General features: G+C 46.9%; 1 long non-coding RNA gene across 1 annotated transcript; it reads right to left on the bottom strand.

Annotated features, from left to right (window-relative positions):
* Positions 1 to 615: 615 nt before the first annotated feature.
* Positions 616 to 13,004, bottom strand: LOC308192132. Its single transcript, XR_013948585.1, has 4 exons — positions 12,835 to 13,004; positions 4,545 to 4,603; positions 2,865 to 3,026; positions 616 to 2,271 (listed from the first exon to the last, which is right to left on the bottom strand). It is a non-coding gene; the product is annotated as an uncharacterized lncRNA (long non-coding RNA).
* Positions 13,005 to 14,131: the final 1,127 nt, after the last annotated feature.

Genomic DNA, 14,131 nt, shown 5'->3' with positions numbered 1-14,131 from the left:
TCCTGGAAGGAGTGCATTGTAATAAAATGTAGCTTTTGCCCATTCTAGTGCTTGGAAATTGTGTTTTGATTTATTATGTGTGGTTTGGCAAATCTGCTTTTGCAAGCTGCAGGCAATTGTCTGTAGAAACCATGCTCGCTCTAAATGCAATGAGCACAGAGGCCTCTGATGGGCTCCTTAGAGACCACCGTGAATGGAGCCAATAAAACAGAGAGCCAAAGGAAACATTTGTGTTACAGTCCAGGAGGAACCAGACCTTGGTTTTATCAGTCTCCTTAGTCTTCCGTGATGGAAACCTTCTCTAAATGTGCTCATGATTAACTCAAGGTAAACATGCTGTGCATCCCCCCTCCAGAAAACACGAGCGCGGCGCTGGCACAGCTGCACCCTGCGCTGTCAGCATCCCTGACAGGAGGCTCAGCCTCCTCCCCGTGGGAGAAAATCTCCTGAACAATCCCAAGACATTTCCACAGCAATTCGCTGTATGACAGGGCTGAGCACAGCAATAAAGAAGGCGTGAGGAAGCCACGAGCACAGGAGGCTCAGCAAGGCATCCAGGCACTCCACTACGGTCCTAAGTAGTGGTAATGACTATTTCTGCCATCCTCACAGTAAAAGGTTATGGTTGTACCTACCTTTTGGCTAAGAAATGAATTTATTTTCTTTCTGAAGCTGCACAGTTTTGTATTGCACATTTCCAGTACAGTGTTCAGCTGTTGGTCACCAGCCTTTTCATAGTCCAGCAACAGTGAAGGGGATATTTCTTCCTTTGTCAGTTCATAAATGGGGTTTCTAGTTCATAGCATTTTGATTTTTTGAGGAAAGTGAAGAATCACTGCAGAGTCCTTCTAGAAAAGCCCCCTCTTCACTGGTGCTGGAAGGTGCTTTTCCTGAGCAACCAGCATCATGACAGCTGAAAGCCTCTGTCCTAGGAATGACATTACTTCCATGAGGGTGCTTGGCAGGCAGACACATACCTCCTTTCTTCTACCATGTGCATGAAGACAGCAGCCCTCCATGCAGTTTGCAGGCAGAAAAAGCTGTCCTTTCCTACAAAGTTACTTACTCCCTGCATAAGGGTCCTTCCAGGAGCCCCATCACCCCTGTACAAAGCACCTTACCATCTTTCCCCTGCCAGATCCAAATGGCCCTGGGAGGCACGGAAGCACCAAGAATGTTTCACAGCCTCTGATCTCCATCCATCCTTGATGTCAGTTGCTCTGCAGGACCTGGGCATCAGGAACTTGTGCTAGGTCTGTCACACAGGGTCTGTCACACATGGGTGCTGGGGCAGAGCCGGGAGCTGAATTCAAGTCTCCACAAGTCCCTTTAAAGTGCTTTAAATGACGGCTGATCCCTTGCTGGTTTCTGGGTTTTCAGTTACCAGTGGCACTAAATACAGAGCTGTGCCCTGCTACATGGGCAGGATCACTGCAAAATCAAGAGAGCGCCCATCCACCCTGCTACTGCCACAGACCACCGGGACCGTTGCAAATAAGGGGTCTTTGTGACAAGTCCAGAAGAAGGTCACACATAAGCAGGCTGATGTGAGCCTCATGATAAGTCAGAAGCTACTTTTTTCTGCAAGGCCACAAAGACGTCACCTCAGGTGCTTGAAACACACACGCACACCTGAACTCTTTTTCCCAGAAAGTTTGGGTGCATGTCAGTAATGTTATTGCTGAGTGGGAAGATCCTCAGGATCCGTCCCCCAGCGCTGCTATGCAGTGTGTGGGCTGCGCGAGGGCGAAGGAGGAAGCTGCTAGCACGCCTACAGTAATCTGTCATCCCTGGGTTCAAGCAGCAGTGAGCAAGTGCCAACACCATGCACCATTTAATTAACCTTTCTACAAGTTGGAAGATGAGACATCAGCGTTCACCACGAGATTTATTTTCAGAGCTACATGGCGGCAATAGAAAATAGATACTGCAATTTGACAGGAAATGAAGTGTAATAGGGGCAATGCCGTTCCATTAGGGAAATTGTTTCAGCACAATGTAGCATTTTGATTTTTTTACAGTCCCTAGCAAATTCATTTTCATTCATCCGTCAAGGTTACTGCAAAACGCTCGTGTCGTATTCATTTCTCTTCAGCACATGTGTGAGAGGCATCCTGGGTCCGCAGAGCAGAACTGCAGCGTAAGAGATTCGCAGATGTTTCGCTGGCACCATATGGCGCCTTAGTCACCAGTCCCTGCAGATCGGCTTCTTGCACGGAAAGTCAATGTTTTTCCCACACATGGGGAAAACCCACACTCCAAATGGAGTGCCTATAAAAGGGAATAAGGAAGAACAAACCAATGACCAACAAATCAAAGAAAACTGGTCTGAAAAGCCAACCCAGAAAGAGAGTAGACTTCACTAACAGTGTGCACACCAGTATAAAAAGCTGTCTTCACACTCCTCAATGTATATTTTTAATTTAAAGTGCAACTAAAGAATATATTAGACAGTATGCTAAGCTTTATCGTAGCCATGTACACTATTGTCAGCTTGTACCCCAGCATTCATTCAGACATTTAACTCCAGAGGGGCTCTGGGGAAACTGCTTTTTATAACTGTCTGTGCTTTGTCAGAGGGATGGGATGTTGTCAGCCCAGCTTGCAAATAACATTACTGAAAAACATAGAGTATTTCTGCAGCATCTTTCATTTAAATCTGCCGAGTGCAGTAAGGATGAGTTTATTTTAAATTAAAAAAAAAAAAAAGTGGATTAAAGTAATACAAGACTTCCCAAGTCCTCAGGCTCTGTGACCTAGCTGTCTGTCAATCACAGAGGCATGTTCAAAAAGATTTTCTAAGGCACTAATGCCAGTAAGACACCTATGGTAAATCCTGTTTGACCTTTCTGGTGGCAACGTACCTAGCTCCCAGCTACAGCTGTGCAAATCTTCCCCAGGAGACCTCTCCAACCTCTCTTTGCCCATCGCTTTGGGCCACGCTGTTACAGCTTCTCATAAATGTATTGCTGCTGTGGAAATAGCCCTTCAGGGCAGGATGCAAGGAACATCAGCTCCAGTCAGAACTAGAAGTTAAGCATAAAAAACAGCTTGTATCATCTCCTTCAGCCCCCTGGTTTTCTTTCAGGAATCTTCCATCCAAAACAAAATCAGTTCATGACTTAGCCAAGCCCGAGCATGCTCAGGTGGGGAAGCAGGAGCACAGCCCCATCTGAAAGCCTGTGGAGCTGCACCATGCCACAAGCCACAGGAACGTGAGGAGGGATTTTACGCCCTGGTTGTCCCTGGCTTTATGGGAATGGTCTGGCAGCAAGCCTCCAGCCTGTGCAGCAGAGCCAAGGGAGCTGTAGTGGTGGAAACGCAGAGCGATAAGGGAGTGTGGCCCGCGGGCCCCCCGTGCACGCGCTATCGGAGGTAACTGGTACCAAGCTTCGCTGTGTAAACAACGAGGGCAAAGGAGAAGGAGGCGGTGGTGGGGTTAAATATCTGCTTTCTTTTACAAGACCACCTACAAAACGCTGCAAAGACCCCGCAACAAAAATAATCTGCCCCGATTCCAGTGTTAGGCAAAATATAAACAAGTTAAGTGCTCTGTTAAAGAGAACATCTGGGAAGTTGCGGGCTGTGCAGATGTTTTCACAAGTTGTTTTTCACGGAAAAGTAACCCTGCTAAGCTTCCTGCCTCTTCCATCTTCTCTCTTGACTGTGTTTATCAAGTCTGGATATAAACACATTAAAAAACCTTTAGAGGCCCTTCTCTTGTCGTGTTATTAATTTGGAATACACTGAGGGTTGACAGCTGGTTTTGTTTTGACCCCGGGTTCTTGGAAAGTCACTCCACAGGAATAATCACCCAGTTTTATGATGATTGGGTTTTACATACATATATATGTATATGTATATGTATATATATGTATTTATGTGTATATATATACACATATGCATGTAATAGGTTGCCAGAAATGAACACTACCATCAACACCCAGCTGGCACAGGGTGCCCAGGCCTTGGGTACCAGTAGTTTCAGGAGGATGGGGGATGCAGGAGATGGGTGGATGGCCTCAAGAGTCACTAGGTGAGGAAGATTTATTGCTTGGGGAGGTACAAAGGGTATGGTGGTTAGGACAGCTTTATTTTATCATCAGGTTCCCGCAGCTTGGAAAGAAAAGGACTGTGGAAATCTTATTTTTTTTCTATCTTTCTCTCTTGAGATGATTTATATGTTGTCCGTCAAATCTTGGGAGCCTGATCTCTGCCCATAATTCTGCTTTTCCTTTTGGAGGGAGGTTGATGCGTATGTCATATTTTTAGGGCAGAAACTATCTATTCTTAATTTTGTTAAAAAAGTAATCCTGAATCATTAAAACATAAGAAGTAAATTAGGAAGGCTAATTGGGAAAGCAAATATGTAGGTCATAGTAAAGTACAATGTACCTATTCCTTGAAATACATGTGAAAATAAATCTGTCCACTGGGTCACTAGGAAGTAGAGCAATTAAACAGAGTGGTAATCTTATGGCAGAATAGCTTTTTGATCCCTTTAAACCCAAGTCTTTTCCACAGAGGGTGCTGGAGGTACTTACCACATTCAGGTAATAAAAATAAGGCACGGCGAGAACCAGAGGTGTTGAAAGAAGAGGTGCTGAAACAAATTAATAAATTAGGTACTGTGAGGCACCAGACCCAGATGGCAAATGCTAACAAGAGCTGAATGAAGTGTTAGAGAACCCAGCAACTGAACAAAAAAACATCTTCTCTCTCACCAAAACCAGTTGATGCCTCAGAGGACTAGAAAGCAGCTGGTGTTGGGACCATACCTTCAAGCCAGTCCAAACCTGTGATGGTGAGAGGCCCCAGCCAGCAGGGTTCATCTCAGACCTGCTGGGTTGTTTGAAAACAGTATGGAAAATAAAATGTTGAGTCATCTGCATGGGGATATGCTGTTGAAAAGCCATGCCCCTGCACTGCAGTCAGCCGGTGGTCCAGCTGCACGGCACCTGGGGATAGCGAGGCAGGATGGTGGAAAAGCAGACCTGGGGCTGGGCATCACAGGTGGTGTAGGGTGTCTCAGGCATGGTCCCACCAGTGCCATAACCCCTGGGAGAAGTTTTAGTAAAACCCAGACCTGCTCTTGCTGAGCTGGAAGTGAAATAAACTCATAATGACCAAGATAGAAACGAGCTTCACACCGCATTATTTGCTCCAATTCTCCTCCTTCAAGAGCTTTCTAGGCTATCAGCACAGTGGGGATTTTTATTAGTTCCTGGGAAGCTTCTGTTACGTGGCCAACTTGTGGTGCCTCGAAACAAGTTTGATTTTCTGCCTGTGCCGAATGCTCACTTCTTCTAGGACATAAGCTGGCTCTTTTGAAGAATTAAGGAATTAAAATAAATGAATGAATAAAAATAAATATTCATAAAATGCATGTGTATAATGTTTATATATGTATAATATTAATGCATTTTACACACGCTGTATAAAAATCATGTTTATTTTCCACAATCACAGCCTGCGTTCCTCTGTGATCAGAGGTACTCTCTGTGGCTCAGGCTCCAGCACAGTCCACATGAGGTAACATCAGGCATTTAGATGACACGTGCCCTGGTATGAGCTGGATCTTGAGGAATTCCCGGCTTCTCCGGGTGGCCGGGGCACGCAGCGCCGCGCGCCCGGTCAGCTCCTTACGTTTCGGCAGACGGCCACAAGCACGGCAGGCTGCAGCGCTAGGAATCCAAACCTTGGAGCAACTTCAAGCCCCTTGTTCTGCTGTGGCTGGCAAGAGACAAGCAGCATGTGGAGGCGCGAAGCTCGCAGTCTCCGAAGGACGTGCAGCTCACACCTCCCTGCGGAGCGAAGCCCCGGCCGCCACTAATGAAGTGGCGGTGATTAGCCACGGCCCAGGAGGATGGAGAGCTGCACGGGAATGCAGCTGCCGACACACATGGAATGGGACAATGCCTGCACTAACCCCCTGCCACCACAGGCACGGGGACGTGGCCCCGGGGGGGCTGTGCCCATTGCACGCCCAGCAGGTGGAACCAGAAGATGCAGTGGGACTGAGAAGTGAGGGCCCTCGGAGGCACTTCCCAGCACAGATGATGTTGAAACACAGCCCTCAGAAGGAATCCGTTGTGGTTTCACATTGCAGAGTGTACGGAGCCTGAGGACTGTACTCCCTCTTTCTGGGGGTGAAGCAAATTAGTAAGAGAAGGCAAAGGAAATTCTGAAATGACTTTGTTGCTGTTTGACCTCTGATACCTGCACGTTTTTCTCTTGAGTTTCTCTCCCATCTCAAAATCCTGGAGCAATCTAAGCAAGCTGAAGATTTTGGGGAGTGATGGCTACTCATCGGCTCTGCATCATGGCCAGGTGACAAAGGGAACTGCCCAACTACACCACTCTCCCGACATCTTAAAAAGTCAGTGCACTGCAAGTCCCAAAGGGAAAAGCAAGAATCAATGCAACCTGCAATGTGTAGATAAAGATCCCTTTCTCTGTACTTTCTGCATAGGAAGAAAATATTGAATTCTCCCTTGCTAAGTGCAGAAGGAAAACAAAGACATGTCCCTTTCTCTCTCTTTATTTTATCCTGACTGTAATTGTGCATGGGTTTGGTGGTTCTGGATCTGCCCTGGTGCAAAGGAAAATATGATTTGAGGCTAAAGCAGAAGATTTATTTATGGCTGTGAATGTCACTTATACCCGGAGATGTTGAACAGCAGGACCTTTGGTTTGCAGAGACACACAGCCCTCCTGGCTGTGTTTCAGACCACATGCCTCACTGCCTCCTGAGCCCTGCATTTGACTAAATCCCCAAAACTCCAAGACAAATTAAAACAAATCTGCACAGATTGATCAGGTTTCATCGTGCATCTTGGAGCTGTGCTGTGGGTGTCCAAAGAAACCATCAGATGACACAAATCACCCTCTTAGCAGTGTCCCTTGGCATTTGGCACATCTTTATAGGTGTTTTTGTTTGCATTCATTTCTCCTACTAGCCTGGTGCCCAGAATTCTGATCTTGGCATCACTGGTCATGAACAGTTGCTTTCCCCTAGCAAAATCTCAACAAGTTCGGTTCTGGTCAGTTTTGCACCGGGGACAGGAACTTAGCAGTAGACCCTGCTGAACTGTGTGTTGCACTCAGAGGTTTTAGCTGAAGATTTAGGGTCAGACCGATCACTGTGCAGTCACAGGAACTATGTCCTTTTTCACCTGAGCTATTGCAATGTGCTGGTTGGGGCCATGTGACACTGCAATGGGTGGTGGTTGCTCCCTCTCTGCCCCCTATCTCTAGGGTGGCTGCAGCCAGAAAGAACGTTTCCCTCTTCAAATTGTGCTCATCTACAGGAAGTGACCGTGCAGTTGTTTGTGCCATGCTGTTTGTACAAAAAAGGCTCTGAGCTTCGGGCTGGCTCTGGGGTGCTGCTGCTGCTGGAGCAATCACCAGTGGCAGCAAACAATGGCTTTTGTCTGCTAAGGACAATCGGCGACAGAGATGTGGGCAGGCAGCTTCTGCTTCTTGTCTCTCTCTGATTTTAGGGACATGGGGCAAAAGAGCCCTTTTTGAGGGGAGCAGGAAGGACAAAACGACTTGGAAAATAAAGTATATCAAAATTCTCAGTATCACCCTTTCCTTCTGCATTTTTAATGGTACAAGTAAATCAACCGTAAAGCCCTGTATTTCTACCAGAGCCCTAATCTCATTGCTTCCAGGCAACTCTGTTTCCCAACTCCCAAAAAGCAAGATATATCTTTTCTAGTCTGGATCATGTCAGTGTACCAGTTCACAGCTTGCCCCATGCACACTTCTTGGCAAAGAAGCCAAGATCTTCTTTGGGTGTCAGGCCACCAAGCCACCAGCACTGGATGTGTTAGCATGTTCATGGAAGGCAACTGGAGCTTTGTTAAAATCCGTTTGTGCTCCCAGGTCTGTAAGAAGTCATGGCTCTGACCTCTGGGGAGCCTCAGGACGGGTGAGATGGGAGGCAAGAAGTAACGGAGGAGAAAGGTGACATTTGCATTAATATCCTACCGCTGCTATTTCAGGCAACACGGGAGCCCGCTGGTAGCGAAGTGACCTGATTTGCATAATGATCTGTGTGCCTCCACGCATCCACCAGAATCGTTTATTGCTTAATTGTTTGTAGCAAAAATGGAGATATCAGCGGGTCGCACAGTTAGCCTTCCGGCCACTTACTCCCTGCGGTGCTGCTCACAGCCCTTGCTGTCCTGCAATGAGAAAACACCAAAGGGAAAGGTTGTGTGTGGGGGACAGCCCTTTGTGGCTTAATTCAAGCTCTTTTCTGGCTGGAGCTGAACGTGAAAAAACTCGCCCACTATTTTTCCCCCTCTGGGAAGCTGCTGATGGGGATAAACCTGCCTGGCAGCCCCAAGGACTGAGTGAAGCTACAAGGCTCCTCTGCCCACAAGGCGCAACCCAAACAACAGCTTATGCTGCCTGGTTTGGGCTTAAAACGCCACAGCCCTGATCTTTGAGAGGAAGTGGGGAACTCACCTCTGGAAACAGTTTTGAGTCCTCCTCTGTGTTTTTTTGCGGTTGTGCCTGCACTTTGCCTTTCCAGCTCTTCTTGTGGGGATGGATAGATGGACAGATGCCAGGAAATATAAAATAGCCTCTCTAACAAGGGCCTTGACAACTCTGTTTTCATGGGTTGTGGGGGACGGATGGCTTCGCTCCTAAACAGATCTGCTAAAGCTGGAAGTTAGTTCAGATCCTGGCTGCACCCAGTGCAGTCTCCATGACCTTAGAAAATCCTCTAAGCCAGATAGGTGTCTTCCTCCCATCTCTAGCCCATGGAGGCTGCAATATTTTGCCATCCTCCCTTTAGTAAAGAGCCATGAAATCTGCAAATAAAAGATGCGACGGAAGTATAATTTTGAGGTTGGTCCATCCCTAGATTGTGGGGAAGCTTGCAGTCTGTCCAAACTGAACATAATCCCTGCTATTTTTTTTTCCTGATTCGTCTTTCATTATAACATAGAGCCACAAGACTTCATGTGAATTTGGAATTAATCCTCAAAAAAAAGTCTGTTTGCACAGCTGAGTGGAGACCCTGCTGAAGATCAGTGGTGTGTTTTAAGCTCACTACAAGCACTGAACAGGGACTTGTCTCTGGCACGAAAAACACCTGTTTCTTTGAGGTTTCCCTGCCTGCTGGGAGAAGAGGGTTAGGCAGCAACTGTGCCTAGGAAGGCCCAACTGAGGAAAGCTTTTTCTGCTCCTGTAGATGATTTTCACATGTGTTGTGTGTTAAAGAGGATATGAGTTTGGTGCTTTCTTGTTCCTGATAGAAAATGAAATTTTTATTTATTATTTTTATTGGACACAGAGGATTCCCAGTCTTCAACCGGGGTCCTGCTGCGTTAGGCACTGCGCAAACACAGGACTTAAAGAGTTTACTGAGACTGCAAGAAGAGAGAGTGAAGGGGGAACCACTCTGATTTCAGCATGGGTTTGAATACTTCACTACAAAGCATATTTAAGACCTGTAGCTGGGAAAGCCATACCAGGAGCTGTTTTCCACAACATTTTCAGAAAGTGACATGTCAAAGAAGGCTGCTGAGCCCCAGCCTGTCCGTGGCTATTGCCCGTCCTTGGGCATCACCTGGGCCAGGCAGATGCTGGCCAGACTGCATTAACCGAGTGCTTTAACAGTGTCTGGGGTCAGCACAGCTCAACGAGGAGACATCTGACCAATGAATCCCAAAATCTGCTTTTCTCAATGAGGGGCGCATGCAGTTTTCTTCAGTGGTATCAGTGCCCACAAGGTGTGTGGGAGGGCTGGGGACTGTCGTGGCTGCCAAAAAACGGGAGCAGCATCTTAGGAGGCCGGCTATGAGGTACCATGTGTTTCACGTACTGCTCCTTGCTTTTATTTCAGGAGCTCGGGGAGTTTGTTTGCCGGCTGTTACTGCTGGATCTGTGATCAGCTGGTGCATCCCGGGTCTCCTGGGAGAGGCTTTCTAATGAGGATGGAGGCCCTGGGGCTACGATGTGAAACAGAGCCTGCTGCAGCGAGCGCAAAGGAGATAAGATCAATAGGAAATGCAGATTTACAGCGTATTAGAAATATGACAGCATCCACGCACACCCTGGGGAAAGGATTTTTAAATCTCTTAAAGGAGTGGCAGAAAGACTACATCTCATGTATATACATTTATGTGCGTATGTCTGTGTATAGCAGTAAGAAGCAATCTGCTGCCTCAGCTCTGAAATATTTGCTGAGGATCACAGAAATCTTTATTGAGTTGGTCACATTATTTAAACAGCTTTATTTTCCTGCAGGAGACCCGAGCTGCACCAGCTCACACCAAGAGGAGCCCCGATTCCCTGGGGCTGCTGGGTCCCAGGTTGCAGGGAGCAGGGCAGGGTGTCATGAGCCAGAAGCTACAAACTGAATAACTAAGTACAAACAAGAAGCAAACTAGAGGTTTTTAACAGCCGGGATAAGTGACTGCTGAAAGTGCTTACAGAAGGATAGGGGGAAGTTGCTGTCAATGTGAAGCCTGTAATTCAAGAGCATATCCTTCTAAATCATCGCTGAAATTCAGCCACACTTTGCTCAAGCTGGTCGAGTAAAACCTGAAGTGAAACTCCTGGGCTGTGCTACGCAGATGGACTGGCCAGAGCATCATAATAGTCCCTCCTGGGCTGTGAGAGTCGAGTCTGTTGCTGTAGTGCACTAAGAGCACTGCGAGGAGTAATTCAGGTGTCGCTATCTTGTCACCTGGTCTATCAGCACCTGCTTTCCAGCCACCTGCTGTGTTAAAGCTGTAAGAAATGCCGTGATCTACTTGAAATGTATTCAAAATCTTGTTCATGCATGCTGTCACCTCCCGCAATGAGCTCGTTCCTGCTGAGAGGGAAGCTGCAACCTGCCTGAAGGCTGAGTGCAAGACATCACCACCACCCATAAGCACTTCCTTAGAAAAGATGTCCCCTTCTCACCACAGTCATTTATAGGAGGGGAAACAGGGATATAGGGAGGGACAGAGAAAGCCTCCTCTAAGCTCCCACCTAAGTGCCACTCCAGCCCAATACGGCATGCCCCAGTTGGGCTGACTACCCATTTGGAGATATTCCCCCATAAAACAGGTTTGGGGAAACTCACTCTCAGCCACCCTGAAAAAAATCATCATGCCCTGCGACCAGAGCACAGCCCTACAGAAGTGTAGGTTTTGGTTCTACGTGGGGCACAGAACAGGTGACTGTTTCCTTCCCTTTTGTGATCTGTGAGTAACCCAGGGCCTCCCAAGGCCACCTTCCCGTTTCCTCAGTCACCAGTGTCACTGGGTGAATGGTGCCTGCTGCCCTCACTGTACCTGAAGTCATGCTGTTATCCTGGAGACCCTGCAGCATGGAGATGGGCTTTACACCACCACAGTCACCGGTGTCTGCAAGGAAAGGCTGGGGCAACCCAGCTCTGCAAGCCCACTCCACTCCTGTGTTCGTTTTGGGGATGGAAAGGTTTGTTCTGTCATTAGCAGTGGCTGAGACTATTTTCATGATTATGCTATTAGCAGCAAAGGAACTAACAGCTTGTCCTGTAAAACACACATGGGGGCTGGTGCTCCTGGCAATGCCGGGCTCCTTGTCGGCTCCTGGCCAGCCACCAGAGTGGGGTCCTCACTCTTGGCAGGCACCCTACACGGCTGTCACTTTTCCTATCAGGGACTGCGGTGATGTGTCCTGCGGCCCTGGAAGCTGAATGCTAAAAGCATCAGACAGTGCATTTGCTGCTAAAAATATCACCAAGCAATTTGCCTGAGAAAGGAAAATATTCCCCCTGGTTGGCAGATAGAAAACTTTGCCTTGATTGCCTCAGCCAGAGCTGCGTTGTGAGGTCCTTGTGCAAAACCATTTCAAATATTACAGCCTGATAACATTGGGAGCGAGGTTTAATCTCCTAGAAAATGGAAGTTGTGGGTGCTAAATCTTTGTACAGGGTGGCTGAAGGCTGGCAAAAGCAGCATTCTTACAGCAAGATGACAAGTGTGAACAGCAGCACAGCTTTACATGTTTACGTCGAAGTGCGTGGTATTAAACAGGTTCTCAGACTGCAAATTCTGTTCATTGGGAATGTTTATGATTGAGGAAACAGCAAATGAAGTTCCCACTCATTCATCAGATTACTGTGTGGTCATCTCTTGTCTCCTAACTATGTAATAATTGTAATACATTGCACTTGGCAGTATTTTTCATTCCAGCATCTCAAAGCACTTCAATTAAGCCTCCTATTGCAGCTGAGAAGTAGGGCCAGGAATACATCCTCTCAGTTAATCATTAATGAGTTTGGAGTACATGATATAGAAAGACTAAAAATAACATTATATGAATATAATGCACGATCTTGATAATACACATAGAAATAATCTCGTTCAGACACCAGACAAAGAACCGGTGTTAGAACAAGAGCTGCACACCTTCCTGCAGCCTCAGTGCTTCCCACCTCTCAAAAGAAATGCGACAAAAAACTGTGTAGTTTAGAAGAATAAGGGAAAAGTTCCCACTCGTGTAACCCTTCAGACACCAGCTGAGTTTGGGGAGAGAGTGGAGCTTTTTACCCCCAACTCTTCCCACTCCTAAAAGCAGCAGCACAGACCTAATTCACCCTGCAAAATAAGAAGCATGGAAAACACAAACTCCAAATATCTCCAGGACCAGAGAGCCTATTAAAAGGACACCAAATACCTCACTGTATGATTTTTAAGCTGACCTTGTGATTGTTTAGGAGCATGATTCATGTTTTTTTAAAAGCAATGCATTGGCAATCCAGCTTTCATTACCAAGACGAAGGCAAAATTAATGTGGAAATTAACTCACAGACACACTGAAACTATTCTTCTTTACCTTGACTCTCAGTCCCCAGTCAGATATAAATCCCCAGCCCTGAATCAATCGTACTTAATGTCCTGCTCTAATTGGGCTGGAGCTTATCTCCTTCTGCAGGAACAGCAGCATCCAGGGTGCAGTGGTTTGCATTCTTCCCAGGAAAAAATTACCAGCAAGGAAGCAGTGAGCTGAGGGACTGGGTAAGTGTGCTCTTGGTGGAGTGAGTTAATGTTTGATGGACAGGTGGTGGAGTAGGCTAATATTTGAACCTCTGGAGATTTAACTTCAAACACCCGCTGGGATTTGAGTAAGCTCTGATCTGTTCTGGCATTTGCCACGTCAAAGGACACAACTGAGCAGGCTTCAGACAGGCTGGCAGTCTCAATAGCCATCCCCACCTGACTTGCAGAGGACACCTTGTTCCCAGTGACCTTACAGTCCTGCCCCAAAGAACGGCTGAATGGCCCAAGGGTGCTGTGACAAGGAGAGTGCAAGTGAGTCGACTCAAGCATGTGGGAAAGGGTCAGATCATTTTTCTAATTTCAGATAATTTTTCTAATTTTCTAATAATTTTTCTAATCATTTTTCAAGCTATCATTTTTCGCTGTTTTGAGGAGGCCACGGTTTGAAATGAGAGGCTTGACAGGCTTGAGAGGTGGATCCATGCCAACCACATGAAGTTCAACAAGGTCCAGTGCAAGGTCCTGCATGGGGGTCAGGGCAATCCCAAACACCCGTTCAGGCTGGGCAATGAGTGGATAGAGAACGGCCCTGTGAAGAAGGAGCAGGGGGTACTGGTTGATGAAAAGCCCTGCATGAGCTGGCAATGTGTGCTTGCAGCCCAGAAAGCCAGCTGCATCCTGGGCTTCATCAAAAGCAGCGTGGCCAGCAGGGTGAGGGAGATGCATTCTCCAAGGTAGGAGTTAGCAAAGCTGCACAGGGAAGTCCACAAAGTCCTAAGTGGTGCTGCTCAGAGCAGAAAGGACTTGGGGATTCCAGGGTTCATTTTATTTACTCATGCTTTTGTTTTTGAGGGGAAATAAGTGTTTTTAAAGAAGGAATTCCAAGGTACAAGGTTTCTCCCTAAATTTGCATTTGTTTGGACTATATTTCTCTGCTTCAACACAAAGCCAATTTATTTTTTTCCATGCTCTACACCCCCATCTCTCCATCACTGATGAACTTCAGACAGAATTAGCAACCAAAGCTTGAGTTTGCAGAAGATCTGTTTACTCAGCCCAAATGATCATAAAACAGGGAAGTGCCTTCTGGGCTTTAGACTCCACTGCCAATCTGTACCAGGGGAGCATGCCAA

This window comes from Anser brachyrhynchus (assembly GCF_964034855.1).
Source record: "Anser brachyrhynchus genome assembly, chromosome: 3".
In the NCBI taxonomy this organism is placed as follows: domain Eukaryota; kingdom Metazoa; phylum Chordata; class Aves; order Anseriformes; family Anatidae; genus Anser; species Anser brachyrhynchus.
This window is presented reverse-complemented; position numbering and strand designations above follow the sequence as displayed.